Consider the following 26,185-nt stretch of genomic DNA (forward strand, 5'->3'; position numbering starts at 1 on the left):
CTTCATGAGCTTTTATTCAAAGGGGCATCTGTGAATGATTTCTGTGCTGCAGCCAGTTGGTCAACACTGCACAATTTTGTTCGGTTTTACCGTTTGGATGTGACAGCCCCTTCGGTGGCTCATTCTGTCCTTTCTGCTGGGTCTATGAAGCACTAGAGTGCTAGGGAGTTTTGACTCCAGTTCGGTGGCTGCTATGCAGGCTCTGAATTCATGTCAGGAATCAGGAAAAATGTATTCGTCATTTCATCTCATGTACTACGTACACAAAAGAAACAAAACGCCGTTTTCCCCAGCCCACAGCAGTACAACAAAAAAGACAAACACATATTCAAAACCTCCAAAAACAACACCCCCAAAAACATACAAAAACGGAGAGAACAAAGCAAAACAAAAAACCAAACACAAACAGCCAAGAACACAGTCGACCCAGTGCAACACAGTCGAAAAACTCCACCGTCTAGAGAACGAACGCCAGCCAGGATGACTGTCAGAACTGTCGGTGTGCATGGGCTAGCAGTTAGCCTAGCCTGCCCTGCTTCTGCATCCTGTCGGTGTTTCCTCTTCAGGTACATAAAACGCAGCAGACCGATCCAACGCTAGCTGTCCAGCCAGACACCTTCGACACACCTCCCCCACACTCCATACGACGACACAAACGCAGACGCAGACAAAAACACTGCACAGTCGACGCTAGGTGAGGCCGCCACCAGAAAATCTCGGTGTTTCCCCTTGGGCAGGGCCATGGGCTAGCAGTTAGCTTAGCCTGCCCTGCTTCCGCGTCCTGTCTGACGCCCTCGGTGTTTCCTCTTTGGGCACAGCTCCAGGCAGGGCCGTGGTCGCTGGGCCCACAGGATGCAGCAGACCAAGTTCTCTCAGTCAATCCAACGCCAGCTCTTCCAGCCACGTGAAATCGATGATCAAAATAAAAACTTCACACAATGGCACAATCTTAAACGTAGACATGGACAAAGACACTGCATAATCGGTACCGGGTGAGGCCGCTGCTAATGTGAATTCACGCTGCCATCTTCCCACACCGAAAGCGAACTATGTATGTATGTCCCAAAGTATGTCCCATACTGTATGTGTTGTACCAAGTGAATTAACTGAAAGGGAACAAAATGTTATGACTATAACATCTGTTCCCTGAAGGTGAGGAACGAGGTACAACACTAGGTTGCCCCACTTCGCAGCTGGGCTCGGTGAAGAGCGGCTATCAAACTGAGGGATGACCGTGGTAACAGATGTGTATATGTGCAGGTGGAGCCTCACATACGTCACCACAGATCATCTGCCTTAAAGACGTGAACAGAGGTATCTTCAGTCAGGCCACACAGGGGCGTGATATCCAAATACTATATGTGTTGTACCTCGTACCTCGCCTTCAAGGAACAGAAGTTACAGTCAAAATATTTTGTTTTCTGTAAGCACCCTCTTTAGGATAATGCATCAAATGACTTTATGAGTGGTGAAATTTCCCGTTAAACACAGTGCCATAAGATTTGCTGAAGATGGGAGTGATTGATAGTTTAGCAAAGATAAAGTTGATCAGACAATACCGACAAAAACTAGACTGATTTTTTTTGGGGGGGGGGGGGGGGGCTTCCCCGATCTCTGCTCCAGCCTCTCTGCTGACCCGAGGAGGACTGCAGACTACCATATGCCTCCTCCGACACATGTGGAGTCGCCAGCTGCTTCTTTTCACCTGACAGTGAGGAGTTTCACCAGGGAGACGTAGCGCATGGGAGGATCAAGCTATTCCCCTCAGTTCCCCCATCCCCTCCGAACAGACGCCCTGACCAATCACAGGAGGTGCTGTTGCAGTGACCAGGACACATACCCACACGCGGCTTTCCACTCACAGAAATGGCCAATTGTGTCTGTAGGGACGCCCGACCAAGCCGGAGGTAACACGGGAATTCAAACTGGCAATCCCTGTGTTGGTAGGCAATGGAATGTACTGCTACGTTACCCAGACGCTCAGACCAGACTGATCTTTGTATGAATATTATCAATTAACATTATAAATTGATGTAAATTTCATAAACTATGATCAGTCTTTGATGGTTACTCCATCATATGACAGTAATATTTTATCAGGCCAGAAGAGGAAGCCTATAACTGATCTAGAGGAGGTAAGAGCCACAGAGACATTAGTCTACAACACTTAATTCAACCATACCAAACAATCAGTCAGTACAGTTCAGAGCTGAACCGCATGCATACATGCAGAGATTCACGTGCATCTGGTGGAACAAGACAGAGGCAACGACACATTTATTCACACACACACATGCACAGAAACAGCTATGGACAGGGGAGTGGGCGGGCTACTGTAAAGGCAAAGTGTCACTTCCTCACCAGCCAAACAGGAAGTTATGATTGCTTAAGGAAGAGCAATCCCACAGCTCACTGACAAATATACACACACACACACACCAACTATACACAAGCACACACACACACAAAACCATGAAAAATCCAGCACTGTGTTCCAAGATTACACTGGATACAGAGTTCCCATCCTTGTAAAAGTATCCCACCCCACCACCCGCTTTTTCCATGTAGAAATGAGTCAAGCATTTCCATGACTAAAACTGCACACACACTCGAGGTAATTTGCTGGTGGTTTCTCACTGAGAAAGGACAGACTAAAAAGAATAATTACTTCCCAAATATCTGGCATCCAATGTGAAGGAAGCGCTTGATGTGTGAGGGAAAAAATAACTAAATGAAAATAAACACAGGAAATGAGACTTGAATCAATCAGCAAAATTTAATGACCGTCCACAACATAACCTGAGAACTCATTAAATGTGCTGGTAGCGCTCATAATTTCTTGATATTCCAGAAATTCTATGATGGATTTGGCCCCTGCATCTGTTAGCGAGACAGCACAGGACTAATATCTAACAAAATGAGCCAGGAGAATAAGGTTTAAAAAAAAAAAAACAAGAGAGCAGGAAAACACATTTGTTGCCAAGAAACCACAAGGAAGGTAGTTTAAAAAACAGTCCATTCACGTTCTATACCAGCTTAATCCAATTCAGGGCTTCAGGTGGCGGCTGGAGCTTATCCCAACATGCATCGGGCAGAAGCCGAGGAGACACCTTTCAATCGCAGGGCCAATTTAGACACTCCAATTCAACTAACACGGGTGATCTGGATTGTGGGAGGAAACCAGCATACCAGCCGGAGGTCCACACAAACACAGGGAGTATATGCAAAAACTCCACATATATGGGCTGAAATTGAACCCATGGCCTCTTGCTGTGAAGCGACAGTAGTAAAACAGAACACAGTCATATAATCTATATAGCCTCATTACATCAAACTGGAAACTGTATCCGGTCAATATAATCCTCCGGTATTACAGGTGGAGAGACTGTGACCACATGGCTGGGGTGGGGGCGGGGCAAAAAAAAAAAAAATCAAACCCTGAGTGTTTCCACAGCAACACCACATGTAAACACCAGAGCTCCAAGCTTAGACCCATAAAGATATTTTACAAGGTACGGACACACCAGAGACCAGCAATGGCCGCTAGCCAAGCTACAACTAAAAATTATATTTCCAGCTACTGCTCAAGACAATTACTTGGCTGCATCTAGGAAAGGCTTTATAAATGCTTATTTGGTTATGGCATGAACACGAGTAATAGTAAAACAACCAGTGTTGCAATTAACTGTGGAGGTCAGCTCATTATGCCATAATGCAAGTCTGTCAGAGCAGTTAAAAGCAAGTTGCATTTGGCGTCCGGGTGGTGTGGTGGTCTATTCCATTGCCTACCAAGACGCGGATTGCTGGTTCGAATCCCTGCGTTTACCTCCAGCTTGGTCGGGCGTTCCTACAGACACAATTGGCCATGTCTGCAGGTGCCAAGCCAGATGTGGGTGTGTGTCCTGGTCGCTGCACTCCTCTGGTCAGTCGCGGCGCCTGTTCGGGGGGGAGGGGGAACTGGGGGGAATAGTGTGATCCTCCCACGCGCTATGTCTCCCTGGCGAAACTTCTCACTCCAACTCCACATATATCTGAGGAGGCATGTGGTAGTCTGCAGCCCTCCCCGGATCGGCAGAGGGGGTGGAGCAGCAACCGGGACGGCTCGGAAGAGTGGGGTAATTGGAAGAGTGGGGTAATTGGCCAAGTACAATTGGGGAGAAAAACGGGGGAAATCCACAAAAAAAAAAGCAAGTTGCATTCTTTACCTAGGGTTCTTCATTAACCAAGAATGATCACAGGCCCATACAAAAAGGTTTTCAGCAGAAGACACACTCAGATTCTCCTGGATGAACTTCACCTTGTGGGGCTGGAGGCTGGAGAGAGGCACAGCTGCTAGCCTGTCTGTCAGCAGAGCTCCACCCCTGGCCTATTGCACTTATCCTTACAAAACAAACACACACACACACACACACACGCACGAACAATTGTGCTGATGACCTTACAATCTTCAACTGAACCACTATCTATCACTCAACATCACCCTCCCTCAACCATCATACAAACTCCCGCGTACACGTAAACAACGGTGCATACATGCCTTAACCCCATTCGTAGTTTGACGGCAGAGACAAACTCTATTTTGATTCAGAGGGTTGAGTGGAATGCATAGAATTCCCATCATTTCACATGCCGCCCCCTACCACCTACCCCTCCACCACCTCGGTGCAGTCGCCTGTCTGAGCTTGCCCCAGCCGCCGTGGCCCTGTTCACGCTCTCCTCTATCCAAGATCAAGGAATTTGCAGGGACCACACTCCTGACGTTCCAGGAAGATTAACCCACATCCCCACTTAGCAGTTTTGGAAAAACAGCGGTGTGGAGGGTGCTGCGGCGCACGCATCAGCGTAATTCGTTGTGAATCAGTGCTAGGGGCAACAGGGTTCGGTATAAACACGGCAGATTGATGAATGCTGCGCTGTGGGTCAGGTTGCTCTACGGATCAGGTGGTACAGCCAGCCACTGTATATAACCGGCTTTTGAGATGTACGGTGTGTCAGCAACGGCGACGGGAAAACAAGCAAATTAACTATGGCCGATTTCTACCGCACTTAAAACGCACCTGGATAATCCACCAAAATCTACCAAATCTGTTACGTGGTTAAATAGGTTGACAGTCAAATACCTGCATTAACTGTGTATACGTGGAGATGCTAATTTCTAATAAGAACACCGTCATCATGAAATTGTTGCTATGGAAAAACTCAGTTGGCAAATAAAAGAGCGCACAATTCTGATAAATCAGTACTAAGCACAGAGGCACTGCTGTCCCTCTTGTGGTTTTTGTCATCATTCACTGGCGGTGGTTCATACCATTATATCCCAGAGCGAATGTGGAGTTCAGGCTGTATTTAAGAGCTACGGGCGGTTTGGTTATATTTATTACGGCTTAACTTTTTGTGCAACTCTTGTAAAATGACAAATACAACAGACCAGTAATTCCAGCTCATGGACTAGGCTAATAAATCTCCAAAGCTAATTTGCCATTCGAAGTCAAACCCCTTCGGGAATAGATCCGAGTACCAAACATTTATAAGGACCGAGCAAATGCTGGTTTTGTATTTATAAGTACAGAAGTCAATGTTTATCTAAGAGCTGGAGAAACAGGAACCAATTATGATTATAGTGAATATCCAATAGATAAGCAAATGGAGAAATGAAAAAGTACACACACACATACACACACCTCCCTTACACCTGTATCAAGTTGCTAGTCTACTGAAATGGTTCAAAGTTGAAATAAATAAATAAATGAAACCTAGCTAGACCACAACGCAGACCTGACATAATGACATGCTGCATCCATCAACCTCTACGACCCACCACCCCTCACAGTGACGCCTAGTTCAGCATGTCTCTGTGTATCATGCACCTGGATGGGGTTCCTACCTCTGAGCCTGAGGCTGCGCTCTGCCATCTCTCCCTGCAGGCCACCACAACGGCACAGACGAGGGGAAAGCAAACAGAAAAACAGGCCGAGAGAAAGAGCACGAGTATCAGTGCAGGGCAGAAACTCCCATTGCTGCCTCCAAGACTCTCTCTCTCTCTCTCTCTCTCTCTCCTTCGACTCCGTCGCTTCTTGACCAGAGGAGGAGGAGAAGAACAGAAGAATGCAGCAGAGGGAGGGGGTAGAGAGACAGAGAAAGGGAGAGAGAGTGAGAGCGAGACTGTCGGCGATAGAGACAGTGAGAGAGAGAGAGAGAGAGAGAGAGAGAGAGAGAGAGAGAGAGAGAGAGAGAGAGAGAGAGAGAGAGAGAGAGAGAGAGAGAGAGAAGGGGGAGGTTGAGGAACAGAGCAGGACAGGGCAAGCCAGAGGTGGGCATGATAATGCATTGTTGGTTGGTAGAGGAACGCAGAACACACACGCACAAACTCACTCTCACACTCACACACACACACACACACACACACACACACACACACACACACACACACACACACACACACACACACACACACTGTTCCTTAGCATCCCAGCGTGCAACAGGGCAGAACGTGAGAAGCCTCCCACGATGGAAGGAGATATAAAGAAGGGGGAATCTGTGTGCCTGATTTTATGATGACACAGACAAACAGCACAGACACAACATGAGATAGCGGAGAAGCGATACAGCTAGAGGAGAGCTATGGCCATAAAGGAGTTTGTTTGTTTGTTTTCTACTGGAACACAACCTGAGCACCCTCTGATCTCCACAACCCAAAAGCCTGCCTCACGGACAGCTGTTTGCCATGACTTTCTTTCTCTCTCTCACACAAACACACACATCTAAATCAAATCTGAAAAGAAGTCTGAAAACAAGTGTTGCCCTGTTTTGTAGCAAAGACCCAATCAGATGCAAACACTGGTGCTGGTGAGAAGAGAGAAGGTATTGCATGACTAAGGGGTAACTTGGTTATTTTGCCCACGATGCTGAAAGACACCGAGTAGCTACTGGCACACGGAGGCAATCCGACAAAATCCCAAAATGCATGCAGCAGAGGGACATAATACTAATGACATAAATTGCAGGAAAAGAAAAATACCACTACAGCCAAGTGAGAGAAGACTGCAAATCCTCCAAGTTACTAGCTCTGCCTCAGCTGTTCCCAAAGATAAGCAAAACAAGTTCGCTGAAAACATTAAAAAGGCATTCAGGGGCATCTGGGTGGCGTGGCAGTCTATTCCGATGTCTACCAACACGGGGATCGCCGGTTCACATCCATGTGTTACCTCCGGCTTGTTCGGGCATCCGTACAGACACAATTGGCCATGTCTGCAGGTGGGAAGCCAGACGTGGGTATGTGTCCTGGTCGCTGCACTAGCGCCTCCTCTGGTCAGTCGGGGCGCCTGTTCAGGGGGGAGGGGGAACTGGGAGGAATAGTGTGATCCTCTCATGTGCTACGTCCCCCTGGTGAAATTCCTCACTGTCAGGTGAAAAGAAGCGGCTGGCGACTCCACATGTATCGGAGGAGGCAGCCCTCCCAGCTCAGCAGAGGGGGTGGAGCAGTGACTGGGACGGCTCAGAAAAATAGGGTAATTGGCCAAGTACAATTGGGGAGAAATAGGGGGGGGGGAGGGGGGATTCCTGGACAAATTATAGTACCTAGCAAGATTTCCATCCATCCATCCACCCATTATCTGAACCGCTTATCCTGCTCTCAGGGTCGCGGGATGCTGCAGCCTATTCCAGCAGTCATTGGGCGGCAGGCGGGGAGACACCCTGGACAGGCCATAAGGCCATCACAGGGCGCGCGCACACACACACACACACACACACACACACACACACACACACTCACACACAGTCATACCTAGGGACAATTTAGTATGGCCAATTCACCTGACCTGAATGTCTTTGGACTGTGGGAGGAAACCGGAGCACCGGGAGAAAACCCACGCAGACACGGGGAGAACATGCAAACTCCACACAGAGGACAACCCGGGATGACCCACCCAGGTTGGACTACCCCGGGGCTCAAACCCAGGACCTTCTTGCTGTGAGGCAACCACGATAACCACTGTGCCACCCTGCCACCCTCTAGCAAGACCTGAACATAGAAAAAGTTTAGTGTATCTGAAATTAACTTCATGGTTTCGCAGGTTGGAACAATTAATTGTGTTTGTTAATATTTGTTACTGCAGCTACTGAAGTCAGTCTTGTCAATCACAACCCTTTACAAGAATGAGCTATTATCTGAAAGGTTGTCTTTGATTTTAAAAACAAATATGAATAAAAAAATAATTAAAGTCTGTGGCTATGAAGAAAAAAAGCAACCTTTTCCCTCTATCAACAACATCGCCCGTTACTCTTTTCCACAGACACGCTCCTCCACTTACCCAGCGCTGGACCATTTTCCTGCTTCCCCTTCCTCCTGAAAAAACTACGCTTTCTCCAAGGCAGCCACCTGCTCCAATTCATGACGATTTAAGTGAAAAAAAAACAAAAAACAGAAAACTATGAGAGAAATGAAAGTACCAAATGCGGAAGAGGAAGAGAAGTAGCGTTGTGCGAGACAGAGTGACGAGAGAGAGAGAGAGAGAGGAAATGGAGGTGTGACTGTTGATCAAGCATGCTATGCATGTTTACTTGGGGTGCTGGGCCAGCTTGTCTGCTGTGATGTGACATCACACACACACACACACACACACACACACACACGCACACACACGCACACGCACGCGCACACACATGCACAAATACATGCACACACACGCGGGACATACAATTGCACACTCGACGGAACGACAAGACAATAAATAGGGTGAAGAGAGCACAGATTGCTTTCGCTTGTCAATAAACAGACAAGTGACAGGTGACAAATAGATGGAGGTTGGTTGTGTGCGCCATAAATAGTGTTTCAACTGACAGCTGACTCTCCCAGACAACACGGAGGAGCTGTGTGGGACACTTCTCACTCTGCTTTGCGTCGGTGTGCGACAGCAGGCAAACATGAACCACGGCGGCCCGGGTCCCAACACGCACAGCCACAACCCGCAGCACACAGCGGGCTGCGAGAGCCTCTTCCTGTGCGGCCATGACTCATGTTTCTATGAAAGTGAAACCAGCCCTTTGACCATCAGCTACATGACGGAGAACTCCTATGGCTGGAGGTACAGTTGACATCTCTGGACGTGCCCTCTTGACATTTGGGGGAGGCCTGTGGGTTAGTCTGGTGGCCATGGGGAACAGGTTGCAGGTCATGGGCCCCGAGTCCATTTGTTCCCTGACATATTTAGTCAATGAGAAGCAACTGAGTAAACAGCCATCTTCCCACGGAGGGAGGGAAAGAGAGCACGAGGAAGAGACGTAGAGATAGACTGGACGACTGTAAGAGAGGATAAAGATAGCTCGGAAGTCGGAGCAAGGGCGAAAGAGAGTTTATTTTGCTGTTTCGGTTTCCCTCCTCCATCCTCTCACCAGAGGGAAGTGAAGGAGGGCTTAACAGCCTGCTCCACCCACAGCAAAACTTCCACCCCAAATTATGATCGAATTCAATCCCCATCCATCCACACTGGAGGGTTGCACCAGCTGGCCTGGACACAACACAGAGAAATTAAGTTTTAAGCTTTCGTGGCCTTGGCAGCGGCTGAGGGAGTCAGAGGACCAACGGGGACTTTCCAATGGGCTGCATCAGTCATGAACCCAGAGACCTGCCTCCCTCCCTCTATCAGTCACGTTCACGCCACACATCGACCCTCCGCTCATCCTTCACAAGCTGCTTCATCACAGCCGGTCCTTTGTCAGCTGGCGGTTATGCTTGCCTTATAAACACACACATGTCCCAGTGCACATACCATGCACAAACACACATCCATCTCTCCCCCCACCCCCTCTCCCCCCCCCCACTCTCTCTCGTCATCTGTCCGACAGCTGTCGATCACATTCCATTGAAATCGCCACCTCTGACTCTTATCAGGGTTTTAGATTGTTCCACAGTTCAATCCAGGACAAATGAATGAGCGAAAGCTCCCCCCCCCCCTTTTTCTCCGCAATTGTATCCGGCCAATTAACCCACTCTTCCGAGCCGTCCCAGCGGCTGCTCCAACCTCTCTGCCAATCTGGGGAGGGCTGCAGACTACCACATGCCTCCTCCGATACGTGTGGAGTCACCAGCCGCTTCTTTTCACCTGACAGTGAGGAGTTTCGCCAGGGGGACATAGCGGGTGGGAGGCTCACACTATTCCCCCCAGTTCCCCCTCCCCCCGAACAGGTGCCCTGACCGACCAGGGGAGGCGCTAGTGCAGTGACCAGGACACATACCCACATCCGGCTTCCCACCAGCAGACACGACCAACTGTGTCTGTAGGGACGCCCGACCAAGCCGGAGGTAACATGGGGATTCGATCTTGTGATCCCTGTGTTGGTAGGCAACGGAATAGATCGCCATGCCACCCGGACGCCCCCAGGCTTCTTTTTTTTTTCTGGCCCTGACTAAGTTGGCGGTGCCTCCGGCATAAGATAAAAGAGAGAACCATAATCTGGCATCAAATGACCTGGCCCTTTCAGTCAATCCCAGTCCCAAATCGCTAACAGGCACAAACTCGAACAGCCAAATGAGATTTTACGTCCATTTACATCGTTACGCATGGACACATGAGGCACATACCAAGACACGTGAAACGCATATTAACCTATTATTCACGTATCCAGTGCATTTTCTCTTGTCCCATGCATTCTGAAAATAGCCGACAAATACAAAATTTCCCTCTTCAATAACCCTCTTCTGGGCAGAAAAGAAAATTCCCAGGCATCCAGGTATCGTGGTGGTCTATTCAGTTGCCTACCAACACGGGGCTCACAGGTATGAATCCCCGTGTTACCTCCGGCTTGGTCAGGCGTCCCTGTAGACGCAACTGGCCATGTCTGTGGATGGGAAGCTGGATGTGGGTCTGTGTCCCGGTCGCCACACTAGCGCCTCCTGCGGTCAGTCGAGGCGCCTGTTCGGGGGGGGGGGACTTGGGGGAACAGCAGGATCCTCCCACACACTTACGTCCCCCTGGCAAAACTCCTCACTGTCAGGTGAAAAGAAGCGGCTGGTGACTCCACGTGTATCGGTGGAGGCATGTGGTAGTCTGCAGCCCTTCCCAGATCAGCAGAGGGGGTGGAGCAGTCGCAGGGACGGCTCGGAAGAGTCGGGTAATTGGCCAGATACAATTGGGGAGAAAAAAATCCAAAAAATAAAATTCGGTAACACTTTCTATGAAGTGTGCATATATAACGCCCTATATCATCTATAATGCCCTATAAGCATCTATTACACCTATAACACCCATACGTTCCCATAATGTGTATTACAATGACTAACGGTTATGGCTGAAGACTGTGAAATAGCACTGAAGTCTCATTATGCATCTCTACAAAACTTCAGCAAAACAAGTTGCCTATGATGCATTATGACATTTGACAGATAAACAGGCTAATGATGACATATTTATAACACATAAATCCATTTTAAATTATTATTTAAATTGCATAATGTATCATAAAGGTGGTTATGAGGTGTTGTGAGGGCGTATACATGGTTATAATGAATCTTAGAATGACAAAGCTATACTTATAGGGCGTTATAGATGCTTATAGGGCATTATAGATGCAGGCTTCATAGAAAGTGTTGCCGAAAACTCCGAATAATGTTTTGTTTTAAACAGCCTTTCTGTAGTTAAAGTTTAAGGATGCAAGTTTGAAATGGCAGATTTAAGCAATCATGGGTGTACTTCAAACATGCAACAGACGGAATCAGTGGCTCAGCCTTCATCTAAATGGAAAAAAAGTGTAAGATAGAAGCTCTCCCTATGCCACAGACCTCCATCCATGACCTCAAGGAGGAGTTCGTTGAGAAATGGTTTCCACCCAATCATCCTTGAACTATATCAAAGCTTCTTTTTTTCCATCCCAAACCCTCTTTGGGCCTTCAGGGTACATTCAAGTAACCCCCCCCCCCAGGCTGCATCTGACAGGAATACTCTGATCTATCAGACTAAATTGATAATATCAATCAGCACTGTATAAGTATCAACACAGATAAGGGTGTGGTAAACTATAAAATGCCTTCAAATGTCACTTCTTAATTATCCAACTAGGCCTTACTGGATATTTTATAAAGGGAAATCAAATGAGCATGGGCTGACTGAATTTGGAAAATCAAGTTTGTTACGAAATTTGGGCAAAGGTGATTTTTTTTTTTAGGAGTTTTTCCCATTTTTTCTCCCTCCCCAATTGCACAAGGCCAATCACCCCACTCTTCCGAGCAGTCCCGGTCGCTGCTCCACCCCCTCTGCCGATCCGGGGAGGGCTGCAGACTACCACATGCCTCCTCCGATATATGTGGAGTCGCCAGCCGCTTCTTTTCACCTGACAGTGAGGAGTTTCGCCAGGGGGACGTAGCGCATGGGAGGATCACGCCATTCTCCCCAATTCCCCCTCCCCCCCGAATAGGTATCCCGACCGACCAGAGGAGGCATTAGTGCAGCGACCAGGACACATACCCACATCCAGCTTGTCACTCGCAGACACGGCCAATTGTGTCTGTAGGGACGCCCGACCAAGCTGGAGGTAACACGGGGATTTGAACTGGTGAGCCCTGTGTTGGTAGACCCGGACGCCCTGTTTTTCCACGTGTAATGAATTTGGAGTGGAGGAGCCAGTATCTAAAGGTAATATGGACTGGTTGGCAAAAGCCTACAGGGCAACAAGGCCCATCTGAGAGGTGAGGAATTCAGTCGTACTGAAATAATTCACTTAGCAGAGAAATACCACTGGAGCTTTAAAGGGTTAATCTGAACTCTGTGGGCCTGAGCCCGTTTATGTTTTAGTAAATCCTCTCGTGTCATGCCAGGGGTCAGAAGGTAGATTGGGCAACATGGCTTTGTGGTCCTAATGAAGGCAGCATGTTTGGGGGGGGTGGGGGGTTAAACTAGGGAGTGGGGTAGTTTACCGAAAAAGAGAGAATAAGGTTTGTAGGAGTGGGTTTTCAGAAAAGATGCTGGATACGGACATCATAACATTCACACTGTACACACACACACACACACTGTACACACACACACACACACACACACACACACACACACACACCCACAGCTGAACAGCCACCACAGCCTTTTAGAGGACACTGATCATTTTCTGTCATTTCCAGTGTCGTGTGCGCTGGGTGGGGTGTCTGTGTACCAAGACACACACACACACACACACACACACACACGCACGCACGCACGCACGCACGCACGAACACGAATGCATGAACACACAAACACACACACACACACACACACACACACACACACACACACACACACGCATGCACACACACGTGCACACACACACACAAATGAGTCCCACACACAGCCACACCCAGGGGAGATATTTTAGCCAGTGCCTGTGCTCCTAAATTTCCAGCCAGAGTTCTGAGACCTGCCTTCCCTCCCACTTCCCAGGCAGTGTTGACTACAAGGACAGCACCCACCCCCTCAACACACACACACACACACACACACCAACATCTATATAACTGGGCAAGCTCGTCCAGCTGGCTGTCCTATACATACTCCCCTCCCTAAATGTCAAAACAAATTCATGAGAAGTTGCACACTGAGGTTTTTTACCCATAAGTCTACGATCACACAGGCGCAAATGACCATCGCCTGCTGAGACGACAGTCATATGCCTTCATGCTGAACGTGGGCAGTGCAGGATGCGACGGACAAGGAAATCAGTTTGCTGGTTTATAGTCTGAGCAGTTGTTGGTTTTGGGAGGGGAATATGTCCAGAAAATGATAAATATATTTTTTCACTTAATTGTCCCACTTGTACGCGGTATAGTTTTATGGACAAATATGGAAGAAAAACATTGGTGTACAAGTTATGTTTGTATACCGTGAAATATGAACTGATGTTATTTTCCACGTATTCACATTCAACGCCTGTCTCCCGACTCACTGCCAGCCAGGCAGCATCTCTCTTGTGGGGCAGTTTGTAGTTTCCACGGGCGATGTTGTACAATACCGGCTGGTTAGACACAGCAACAGTCAGTCTCCTCCAGCCTGCCTCACTAAGAAAACTACAGCCAATTACAGCCAAGCGGGGTCATCCACACGCACCTCTTTGCTATTGGTTGAGGCTGCGGAGGCTCGCCAGTCAAAGTTCACAAATGTTGAACTCCACCCGAAGCGAAGATGCCAATTTCTTCCGCCATCTGAAGCGAATGTTTTATTCGCCCCTTCTCTCGCATAGAATGGGACTCAGAATCAGAAACAGCCTTTCCCCCAACCCACAGCAGTGCAACACAAAGACAAAAACACATATCCAAAACCACAAGAACTACGAGAACACATATATCCAAACTAAACGACAAAAATCACTGTCCAGAGAGCGAACACCAGCCAGGATGGCTGTGGGAACTGCCGGTCTGCATGGGCTAGCAGTTAGCTTAGCCTGCCCTGCGTCCGCGTCCTATCAGACCGCCCTTGGTGTTTCTTCTTTGGGCGCAGTGGCGGTCAGAGCCGTGGTCCTAGGGTCCACAGGATGCAGCAGACCAGGCTCCCTCAGCCAATCCAACGCCAGCTCTCCCAGCCAGACACCTTCGACACACCTCCCCGCACTTCACACGACGACACTAAAAACACAGCCAAGGCTAGGCGAGGCCACCCCCAGACCGCCCTTGGTGTTATTGGAACTGCTGGTCTGCATGGGCTAGCAGTTAACTTAGCCTGCCTCACTTCTGCAGCCTGTCAGACCGCCCTCGGTGTTACCTCTTTGGCCACAGCTCCAGGCAGAGCCATGGTCCCTGGGCCCACAGGATACAGCTGACCAAGCTCTCCCAGCCGATCCAGCGCTCCCAGTCATCAAGTGAAGACAAACCCAGAAGCAGATGTGGACAAAAACACTGCATGGATGGTACTGGGTGAGGCCACCGCAAACGTGAATTTGCGCCGCAATCTTCCCACACCGGTACTGGGCGCGGCCGCTGCAAACGTGGACTAGCTCCACCATCTTCCCACACCGGAAGTGTGGGAAGGCAGGAAGTGAATGGGAGGTGAATATTCATCAGTGTTAATGGTGTTTCTGCTCCGACACCAAAGAGTGAGATAGACAGAGAGACAGACAGACAGACAAACAGAGCGAGTGAGAGAGAGAGAGAGGGAGAGCAAATAAACATTTCATCACCTCAAAATGAACAGCTAAAAACCCGGGCGGGTTGAGAGGTCAGTTGTTTTGGGTGTGGCGTTGCATGTACGTGTACACAGTGTAGTTTGTGTCACCAGCAGTCTGTCTGTTGGTCTCTCAGTGAGAAAACAACACAGCTTATTGACAGCTTCAAAAGGGCTGTTGTTGTTTCAGAGGTGTGGGTGGAAAACCAGTCCCCATAGTGTCTCTGCGGAGATGATTTAAACAAGATAAAGCACCGACGGTTTGGCTGCATCTAAGCTGACGTTCCAATACAGCGGTCTTTGTCAACAAAACAACAACAACACACACACGCACGCACACACACACACACACACCATGATCCACCCTACTTCTAATATCCCGGGTGTACTGACATGCAGTTGATCTAGTATGGTGACAACAGGATAATTACTGTAACTATTTGCATGAATCTGCACCACACCTTCCTCCCCACACATACCCTCCATCTGATGTCACATCACATTCTCGTCTGCTGATGATTTCTCAGTTTTGCAGACAGCCAGACAATGTAAGCTGATGGTCTTGTGTGACTCAGTGGTAGAAGATGGGTGCGCTTATACTGTAATGCACTCTGAATGAAAATTATGAACATGGATTTACTTTAAAAAAAAAAAAGATCAACAAGGAAATCATTCAGTAAAGGAAGGAGTGTGATGATGGAGGGCGGTGAGTGGGGTAGTGGGAGAGAGGCAAAGAAAACGAGAGAGACAGAGACACACACACACACACACACACACACATAGACAGCAAGAGAGAGAGAGAGAGAGAAAGAGAGATCATGGAACCAGAGCCACCTCACCATTTTCTTTACATGCTTTTTCCAGGCCAGTGCTCTCAAGTGACAAACAGAGGTAGGAGGGAAGACTATGGTGTGTGTGTGTGTGTGTGTGTGTGTGTGTGTGTGTGTGTGTGTGTGTGTGTGTGTGTGTGTGTGTGTGTGTGTGTGTGTGTGTGTGTGTGTGTGTGTGTGTATAATGCTTGTTAAGCAACAGCCCTAACCAATGGATGATTTGGGTGTTTTACCATCTCTTGATGCACTATGGGAGGGGAAGTGGGAGGTACACAGGCAGGCCAGGTATGGCAGGGGGAAGGGAACGAAAAGGAGCTAAATCAACCTAACCTGGGTCAAAAAGGCTTTTACAAATCATTTCACTGCATACAGTTGGACCTTTTTTTGTGTAATACCAGATGGCCACGCATATCTATGGCGCTGTTAGCAACGGGCGTTGGTAAACATCGGATCACAAAGAGCCACGCATATCAATAGCTCTGACAACGACTCCTAGAGGATAAATTCTCATCACCAGCCAGTCAGACTAGCTTGGTCTAGTCAGAAAGGCACGAACTGAGGAAGCCTCTTGGATGAGAGGCGAAACGTCTTCACGGATATATACCAAGTCCAGTTGCACTTGATTCAACTCCTTTGGATAACAGATGGGTGGAGCATGGCACATAGCTCACGCTACACACCAAGCTCCCATAAAGCCAGTGTGAGACTCAATTCAGTGCACTTCACCGGCATCGCGCACTTATCCGACGCCATCTGAACGGTCTAAGCGGAGCTGCGTGGTTATGCCTGCTGCAGCGAGTAGACGAAAACAAACATGCATTATTTTCAAATGCCCTTTGACCCCTTCGTGAACCCCTACGACAGAGAAGTCAACTGCACCCCCAAATGCGTGATGTGTACTTCATGTGGGTAAATTTTAGCCGCACACTAAAGGCGAGAGAGAGAGTAAATCTGGCCCAGTGGCCAATGGGTTTTCTTTGCACCCAGAGCAGAGTCACTTTTTCTCATAACTGCCACCAGCTTCACACATTTCTACCCTGCCCCCACTTCCCTCACTGTCCCTCTTTCTATGCCATCTCTCTTCTATCTCTCGGGTCCATTGTAGGCTTACGTAACAACTTGACACGCTAGAAAACATGAGACCCCATCTGCCCCTCCTCCCTCTCTTTCGGAGCGCGAGTATGCATTTGTGTGCAAGAGAGAGAGGAGAGTGTGTCTGACTTACTGACCTCCATCACGGGAGGTAAACGGATAACACACACGCACACCGATACAGCCCTTAGCATGCCAAGTGGTGGTAATCTAGATGATGGCATTGGTTATGTACTGTTGTACTCACACAGCCCCAGAGTAGGCTATCCCTGCAACACTCTGCAGCATGGCTAAGTTAAAAACATAGCTCTGGAAGAAATGACTCCACTCTGATGACAAATGAGGTTTCACACACTCACCAAGGCCTAACCTACACCATTAACCCCACCCCCACCTGAATCCCCCCCCCCCGGTTTGCAGGATGACAGAAAATCAACCAGCCACAACTTCCTGTCAAGGCATAATGATTACGAGGACATGAAGAGGGATGGACAATTGGTTGTGTTTGTGTGTGTGTGTGTGTGTGTGTGTGTGTGTGTGTGTGTGTGTGTGTGTGTGCAGATGCATGAAAGAGAGATTTGGGGCTTCAACAACTGAAATACTGACAGTCTTGAAGGTCCGTGAGTGCATTCCAGATGTTCTGTGGCAACTGTTCAAAAATTCAAACACGCGCTGAACCTGGGCTTTACAAGACACGAAGTTCACGTCAACATGTGCGGTAATACCTCTGTCTTTCAAAGACCCCAGCCCCTCGCTCTGCTCAGCTGTAATAACATCCTCTCACCTGCCCTCAGCCCCCTGCCCTGCCCACAGGACAAGCTTTCTAACACCCTGTCCTGCTCCTCATCTGCCTGTCAATCAACACTGAAAGCCTATTCATCTGCATGTGGACTGCAAGCTGCTTCTCACTATTTACGCATCCTGTCTCAATTTCTCTTTCCCTCTCTTCTTTTTTTCCCCCACACACACAAAGCATACAACACAGACCCACACATTGTGAGTCACAGACAGTGGGTAACCCAGGGCTTGTTTGGCCACTGACGGATTTTTACCAAAGAAAAAAAATGCCCACCTGAGAGCTCTTAACCCTGGCTACCTTCCATCCTCGTAACAAATAGGATGTTTTCTAGAGCACTTCCTATGGACTGGGGCTCGATGAGGTGCACGGCTGCATCCCCTGTTAATGATTGTTTATCTTAACCAACTTTATTGACAGGTTTCACACTCGCTGAACGCAGAAAACTCATTCACCCTTGTTCACATTAGCCCACTGACTGATTTAACAAAGAGCCATGCATCGGGTGAAGAAGATTAGCAACAGTCATGCTCCAGCCTGGAGATCTTTTTCAATCCAGCTGTGCCTTCTCTACTTCTTGGGTCGTTTTTTTTTTTGTTGTAGTGAACAGCTAAGCTTTGCGGTAAATTTTCCCACTGTGCAATAAAAGAAAACATTAGTTTTGGGGGTTGCTAGGCAACCTGAATCCTTGTAAGAAAAGCATTGTGGTCTGGAGACAAGCGTTGTAAATTACAACCTCCAACGGAACAGTGGAATTCCTGGCCCGGAATCTGCCAGCGTTCCGAGGCTGGGCACTCGCTCCATTCCTCGAGCTGGACCCGAAAACCACCAGAGCACTGGAGAGGCTGCCACATGGACAGCACATGATGCGCAAAGTCGCCATTATCTAGATACCAACAGCTGGAATATCGATCTGATAAATCATGACTATACATTATCTCCCTTAAAATCTCTCACCACCACACCACCACCCCTTTAATTTACCATACAGCCAACCAACCGGTTTAACAAGACCACTTCAACTGAAATCCCACTCCAGGGGCCTCAGAGAATTACAACTTGCAGCGGAGTTGGTGACATAATATCAAATGAAAATACATTGTGGGGAAGCTAGAATGTTTACAGCTTAAAAACTGTCAATTCTTCATCTCCAAAAGCACAAAGTCTCCCAAGGAAAACAATTTAAAACTCTGCATGTGTCTGCCTCTCTTAATGGCGGCACCTATAAAAGATTAACCCATGGAATGGAAAGATCGGTCGTGAAAGGCATCAGAGGGTGTGGTTCTTCTAAACCCACCCTAACATTCTTGCCATTTCCATTTATGCCCTACCCGTCGTGGACTTTTCTTTTCTTTTACTTTCTCTTTCTCCCGGTAAAGTTGTCCCACTCTCTGCTTTTCATTATTCTTTTGTTCCTTCTTTGGCTTGTTCCCTGTGCTCCAGCAGAAACTGAGGTAGTCCATGCTCAAATAGGTTTCTTGGCTTTGTCAGTTTCCTCTTGGCTATTGCCGTTAAGCACACACAACGCGACACACTCTCTCAGTCTAACTAGCTATGTGGTATTTGTCCTCTTGCCAAACAAAAACCATCAACATGTCTTCTCAGATCTCTAAAAACCAGTTTAGTAATCCTGCTGCACATTTGCAACCTACTCTGCCTTAGTTCGTATACAGTGCCAAAACAGATGCGCAAGATCATATCTAAGGATGCACTGATACCGCTTTTTCACTGCTGATGCCAATTCCCGAGTACAACATTTTTAAGCATCAACGGATACCAAGTGCTGATCTTATCCATTAATTTTGCTGAACAATGCAGGATAGACTAACAGTTTGGTGCCAATAGGCAAAATAACTTTGATCGAATCAGATTTTTTTTTACCCACCAATAAAGAAACACATGCTTCCATGTGCCAAAATTGCAGTAAATCAAGACATTTTGCTTTTACGGGGTATCTGCACACTTTTAAAGTACACATTTAATGACTTTTAAGACCTTTTAAATACCTCTAAATGGAAAAAATAATGCCATTTCCATGGCAAAAACAAAAAACAAAACTTGACAAACTAGACACTATACACTGTTGTTGAGTTTTAATGAATATGAATATAAAGGCAATTTTCTGTGCAAATTAGCTGACAACAGTTAACGAAAATAAAACTATGGAGGTTAGACCCTGGCAAATGGAAAACGATAGTATCAAATTTAAACAGCCAGATATCACGAGATTTCGTTCTTATATTGACGAAAATTAATCTATTGAATCATCCACCAGTGGACTAACTTTTTTCATCCTGCACTGGATGAATTTAAGTCAATGGAGATTTCAATGGACTGTCGTATCATTTCAATACTGACAGGTTAGATCAATTATATTGTAACTAGCCAAGACATCACTGTTCAGTGACCCTAACCCTAATCCTAACTGCAATAAAAGTCTTTGCACTATATCAAATTAAAATTAGGTGAATGACAGCAAATAACTCCACAAATCAGGATATTTCAAGCAAAACATACAACCAGGTTTGACACGTTACTCACATAGGGTCACTGAACAGTGATATCTTGGCTAGTTACAACATGATTGATCTACCCTGTCAGTTTTGAAATGATATGAAAGTCCATTGAAATCTCCATTGACTTAAATTCCTTGGGACGAAAAAAGATAAACAATCGTCCGCTGGACGATGGAGTAGATTAATTTTCGTCAATATAAGAACGAAATCTCCCCTCTAAAGTTACCATAAGTAGCCAAACTAGCAATGGGCTCAACATATGACTCAATGGCCACGGCGCTTTCAAGCGCTAGCATAGCATAGTACATGTGCTATTCGGATTTCATATGAGAATCTTGTACTTTACAACCCATTATCACCAGTTTGACTGTTTGGCAACAAAGATCACATTGTGCCTCGTGAGAATTGCTGAATTTTTTAAGCCACCCATGATATTTGTCATACTCCAACCATTTCAGATTGAATTTACATTTACCCATTTTCTATTAGCTTGCCACCTCATCTGTTGCCCACTAGCTAGGGGTGAGCGGATCGATCCCAATATTTCCATACTACAGTTCCTATGTCTCGCTTTTGAAGATCGATTCTAGCGTCAATAGGGTCGATACCAGTTTAAGATTTAGTTTCTCTCTTCTTCATTGTACCCATTTCATCAAAGAGTGGAACCGTCAGTGCAAACAATATTCCGCTGTCGTTAACACATTTTAGTGCACGCACTCTTTGCCTCTCCACTGCTGTTGTCGTGCTGTGTGCACTCTAACAACAAACATACGTGTTGCGTATGCGCAGAGGCACGCACCCCAACTACCGACACCAATTCCTGGGTTTCAGTCCCTGACTTTTTGCCTGTGGTTTTGCTTCCGGTAAAAGATTTACCAGAAATAAAACCTTTTTTTTTATGTTTGCATATTCAATTTATAATAACTTTGTTATTTGCCTTTAAAAGCTGTACTGTGTTTTAACATGCATGTGATTAAGAGATTAACAGTGGAAAACAATGAAACAATTTTTTGGTTTCATTCATTTATGTAGCACTTTGTAAAAAAGTGCTACATAAATGCATGAAGCCAGTTTTGCTTGCTACACACATGCTTCAGTTGGAAATCCCGGGTCTCACAGGTGGCAGGTAGAACTTCTACCACCCTCCTTACAATGATTGCTAACCTGTGGCAAATTATTTGGTGGTCATGACAATGTATTCAAATTTAACCTACTGATGATGCACTCACCTCATAAATCACGACACACTGCTCTCCCCTACACAAAAGTACATAAGCCGCTTTTAATAATAAAAAGTATCAGTATCAATATTGATATTGGCGAATCTGGCCCTGTATTACTGGTCTCAAATATTGCAGTATCGCCCACCTCTACCGTTAGCTACTGCCTCCCTGTCCTACTGCCCCTGGTGGTCTAGCGCAGTGTTTCTCAACCGGGGGTCCGCGGACCCCTAGTGGTCCGTGGTGTAATTGCAAGGGGTCCGTGAAAATAAAATATCTTTAAAAAAAAAGATCCTATGACATTTATAGAAATAGGATTATTTTACTCAAATGTGACTGAGACCTTTATCTACCTAAACTATAAAGGGTAACAGGACTTTTTTCTCTAATTACATCTGTTTCATAAGTGTAATTTATTGTATTTTAATAAGAGATCTCGCTCCCGTTTGCATTGTTAAAAGTTACTGCATGAAAATTCTGTTGTTACATATATCTGAAAGTTACTGAATACATATTCTGTTTTGTTACATATATCTGAAAGTTACTGAATACATATTCTGTTTTGTTACATATATCTGAAAATTACTGAATACATATTCTGTTTTGTTACATATATCTGAAAGTTCCTGCATAAGAATTCTGTTTTGTTAACTATATCTAAGTTACAACTGAAAGCTCTTATTTTTGCCCCAAAGAGTGAATAAACGCTATAATGCAATTTAAAATGCAGTTTCTACTGTTTCTATCAAATTGCAACCCCCCTCCCCCAAGATCAGGTGGAGGGGTCCTCAGGGTAGATCAAAAATACACAGGGGGTCCAGGACCCCAAAAAGGTTGAGAACCACTGGTCTAGCGTATGCTAGTTAGGACAGATGCATTACACATTGCTTGCAAAAATTATCGGGCTGGCGTGAAATATGAAATAAAACAAAACATAAAAATAGTACAAACAATAGATATACGCTCATTCGATCTGTCCCAGAATAAATTTGATGCCTCCCTTAAAAAAAACTTCCAGACATTTTAAAACATTTTTAAAGAAATTCAAGATGTTTTAAGACTTTTTAAGGATTTGCGGGGACCCTGTTCTATTTGACACATTTCTCACACATTTTAGTGTTCGGTAAAATCTCTGATACTGGTACTCGATTTTAGCCTGGCAATAGCCCAATATACCAGTATCAGTGCATCCCTAATAGTACCACAACTTGGCAACTCTTTTCAACTTTTTAAGGAGGTTGTTAATCTGTATTTCTAAACTACTGCCAAAGATGTCAACTTCAGAGGCTGACTCATACCGGATCTCCATTTGATGATGTCACTGAACTCCTCATTGGCTCCTCCCTCAGCACTGTCACCAGCTGATGCCATGGTATTAATCCACGGATATATTATTCCAAGTTATGCGATAAGGAGCCTGGTCTCTTCATGCACAGCACAATAGTCCTTTGTCAGCACCTGTAAATAAATACATACATTTAATTTGAGAGTCAACCAATGCAAAGTGAACAAGTGTTTGCATTTCACTGTGATGATTCGGTTTGCTCCATCCAAACATGCAAAGGCCATGCTTAACCTTTTCTTTTTTGCTTGGCTATAACTGCAAGTTATTTTAATGAGTTATTTTCTAAGGAAACCTGGGACGTGAGTGCCAAACGCATTGAAGCAGCACAAACACCCACAAATATGAGGAAACACCCACAATACAGACACGCACCTAAAAGTAACAAAGGAATAGGAAAGTGTGAGGAATTGTGTTGTTAGGAAAAAACAACAACAGCTGTTACAGGCTGAGACTATGCTCTACTCATTGTTGCTGGGAGAGAAACATCAGTTTTTTGATTAAATTTAGGGTTACCATCAAAGATGTTAACTAGTTAGTTTTAATATTATCACATATTTCGTTGTTTACTTTGTTTGCTCACCAGCCTGCTGTGATAATATAAGTGCAAATCAGCTTCCAGTCAGGTCCTTGTGACATGCACTATCAGTGATTACTTCCCAGTGTTGGGTTTGACTTATTCACTCCTAACAGTGATACAGTGACGTGGTGAGTGCCAAGTGCATTATGCTTTGCAGAATGCTGTTGATAACGAATGACCGTTTGACAAAAACATGCCTCAGTCTTACTGCCTGCATCTTGTTCCAGTGCACACGTTATGGTTTTGGCCCTGTTTTGGTTGAAGTCACCCTTTGATCAAAACAAATTTGGTCTGATCCAGTCCTGAAAGAGCTTGGGGGTTTTACCTTGAAAGGAGTTTATGTGTAGTTTTATTGAGCTCTGCACGGTGAGTTCCCATACTTGAGGGGTGATGTAAGACCCCCAAATCAACAACTAACATTTTAAACGACGGCCACCCCATTTGTCCAGGGTCCATCCGCCCGAAGTTCCTCCAGCCAGGAGAACAAATTGCTTGGACAGTCACAAGGATTTGAACAAGACTAACAGTTTGGAAATGGCCACAAAATGCAAGACGTGTGTGCGAGCAGGTTTTCCCCTCCAGCTCGAGTAATATTGGATTTCTTTGAACAATAGTAGTACTATGCCTAAAGGTTTGCAGGCCAATACAATTTTGGCTCCTCGGACGTCATTTTAATCGGATGAGATTAGCCCCGGGTAGAGTAGTCTACCCCTGTGCAGCGGGCTGACTTCTCACTTGGCATGTGAAGTTTTCCCGCAGCCCGCTCGCAGGTCGCTGGGTTTGCAGTTTCAGGAGAGCGCCGCGGGGTTGCCAGTCTTCCGCGTCTCCCCTATTCGACGCCTAAAACCACGGGGGGGGTAAAAGGGAAAGTGCCAGATTTGTTTGCCCTGTGTTTCGGTTTGCCACCGCTGGGCTCTTCGCGGGCGAGCACGGAGCAGTGGTCCCTGGGTTAAATCGCACACACTCACCTTTTCTGTCAGCGACGACAGCGCCTGCCTTCCGACACAGCGGCTCCGCGAGGAGGAGGAGGAGGAGGACTGTTGCGAGAGCAGCGAAACACGTCGGCGCAGAAAAGGTTCAAAGCGAACAAATCCGACGACTCTACGGCATTTTCTCCGAGGGGGGGCGGCAAGAGTAGAGGAAAGCACGAATCTCCAAGGCGCATCCAACTCTTCCCGGTGACCAAATGTCCACTTCTTCAGAGAGACGCCTTCTTTTTTTTCTTTTTTTCTTCCCCCCTCTCTTTCTCCAAAAAGAAAAACTCGCCTTTTTGTTTTTTAATCTTCAGGGAACGACGTGAAGGTTGTATTCGTATACCGAGAAGTAGTCTATTTCCACTTTCATAGGGTCGCCGCGATTTAACACACACACAGAGGGGGAAGGAAAAAAAAAAAAAAAAAAAGACCAGCCGTGGAGTTGGTCCCAAACTTCGCCCCTTGTTGCTGCTTTTCCCTCTGGCTGCAAACTTCTGACGCACGGATGGAAACATGGCGCGGTGGAAATCACGTGACTCTCCCCGATGGAAATGAAATGTCGCCTGATTATCCGTTTTTATTAAACACGTGCGCGCGCGCGCACGCACACATTTTAAGTCTCGACAGTCTGATTTACATATGGAATATTCGAAATTCATACCAATGATCTACAGTTAATTCACTTTATTATACCTTTATTAACTTATATATATTTTTCCATTTTCTACATTTTTCTGAGTCAGACTGTGGCCTTTTTTTTTTTAAATTAATGTGTGTCCAATATATTATCTGGAAATCCTTTCAACTTTTTTAGGCCTCTAGATGTATCAAGCAAACACATCTACCAGTTAAAACTGGGTTCCTTACTAAAGACGTTTAAATAATCTGATGCATACGTAGATTTGTTCGCTGAGTTTGATGTGTGAGTTTTTTTGATCGCATCAGATTGTTGGCAATTGTTTATCTTTATATCATGCACCCTTAGTTCCTGGGTTGAATTCTGTCCCCAATACGTGTCCACCACACCCTGCTTATTTACATGATCGAAATCGATCGCAATTCATTCATTCATTCAAACTGTAGCTCGGTATCCATGAGTTATACAGTGACTTCGGTAAACCTGGCTCGGATTGAATGTTTTGCCTGAAGAGTTCTGTTTAAGCAGAGTTAATACATTTTATGCTCTAACGTGCTGTACTATAAGCAGACACGTTGGCCATTGGCTAACAGGTCGTACCCTTTAGTCGGCAGGTTAACGTTGTCGCTTGCGGAGCGGGAGATACGGGTTTGCGTCCCGACTGTGGCGGTTCCCGGACTGCCCCCCGAATTCGCTACACTGGTGTCAGAAGCGGGATGGTGAGACCGTAAGGCCATCGGAAGCGTATGCGCCCAGATGTATGAAGGAGCTGATATGTTTAAGCGCGGGGACGCGCTTCCCGAAGGAGGGGGGGTAGTGTAACGTGCATGTATAAGTAAACACCTTGGCTAACCCGTTAGTCGATTACGGTGTGGGAGTTACGGGTTCGCGTCCCAGATGCGGCGTCCCGAGCTGCCCCCTGAATTTGCTACAATACCAAACAGGATCCTTCCAAAAAAACAAACAACAACAAAAAAAGATTTGAAAAGGGGGAATAGGTTGCCATGGATCCAAACCAGGGGTTTCCCATTGTGACCAATCATATCACCTACTGAGTCATTTTTGGATGAATGCAT

The 26,185-nt window shown here is 46.4% G+C and overlaps 1 long non-coding RNA gene across 1 annotated transcript in view; it reads right to left on the minus strand.

Annotated features, from left to right (window-relative positions):
• Positions 1 to 24,850, minus strand: part of LOC130125403 (uncharacterized) — a 39,068-nt gene extending 14,218 nt beyond the window's left edge. The window contains exons 1-2 of the long non-coding RNA XR_008811427.1: positions 24,467 to 24,850; positions 22,875 to 23,034 (exon numbers count right to left, since the gene is read on the minus strand). This is a non-coding gene — a long non-coding RNA (uncharacterized LOC130125403). The remainder of the gene's footprint in view (positions 1 to 22,874; positions 23,035 to 24,466) is intronic.
• Positions 24,851 to 26,185: the final 1,335 nt, after the last annotated feature.

This window comes from Lampris incognitus, chromosome 15, assembly GCF_029633865.1.
Source record: "Lampris incognitus isolate fLamInc1 chromosome 15, fLamInc1.hap2, whole genome shotgun sequence".
Lineage (NCBI taxonomy): Eukaryota > Metazoa > Chordata > Actinopteri > Lampriformes > Lampridae > Lampris > Lampris incognitus.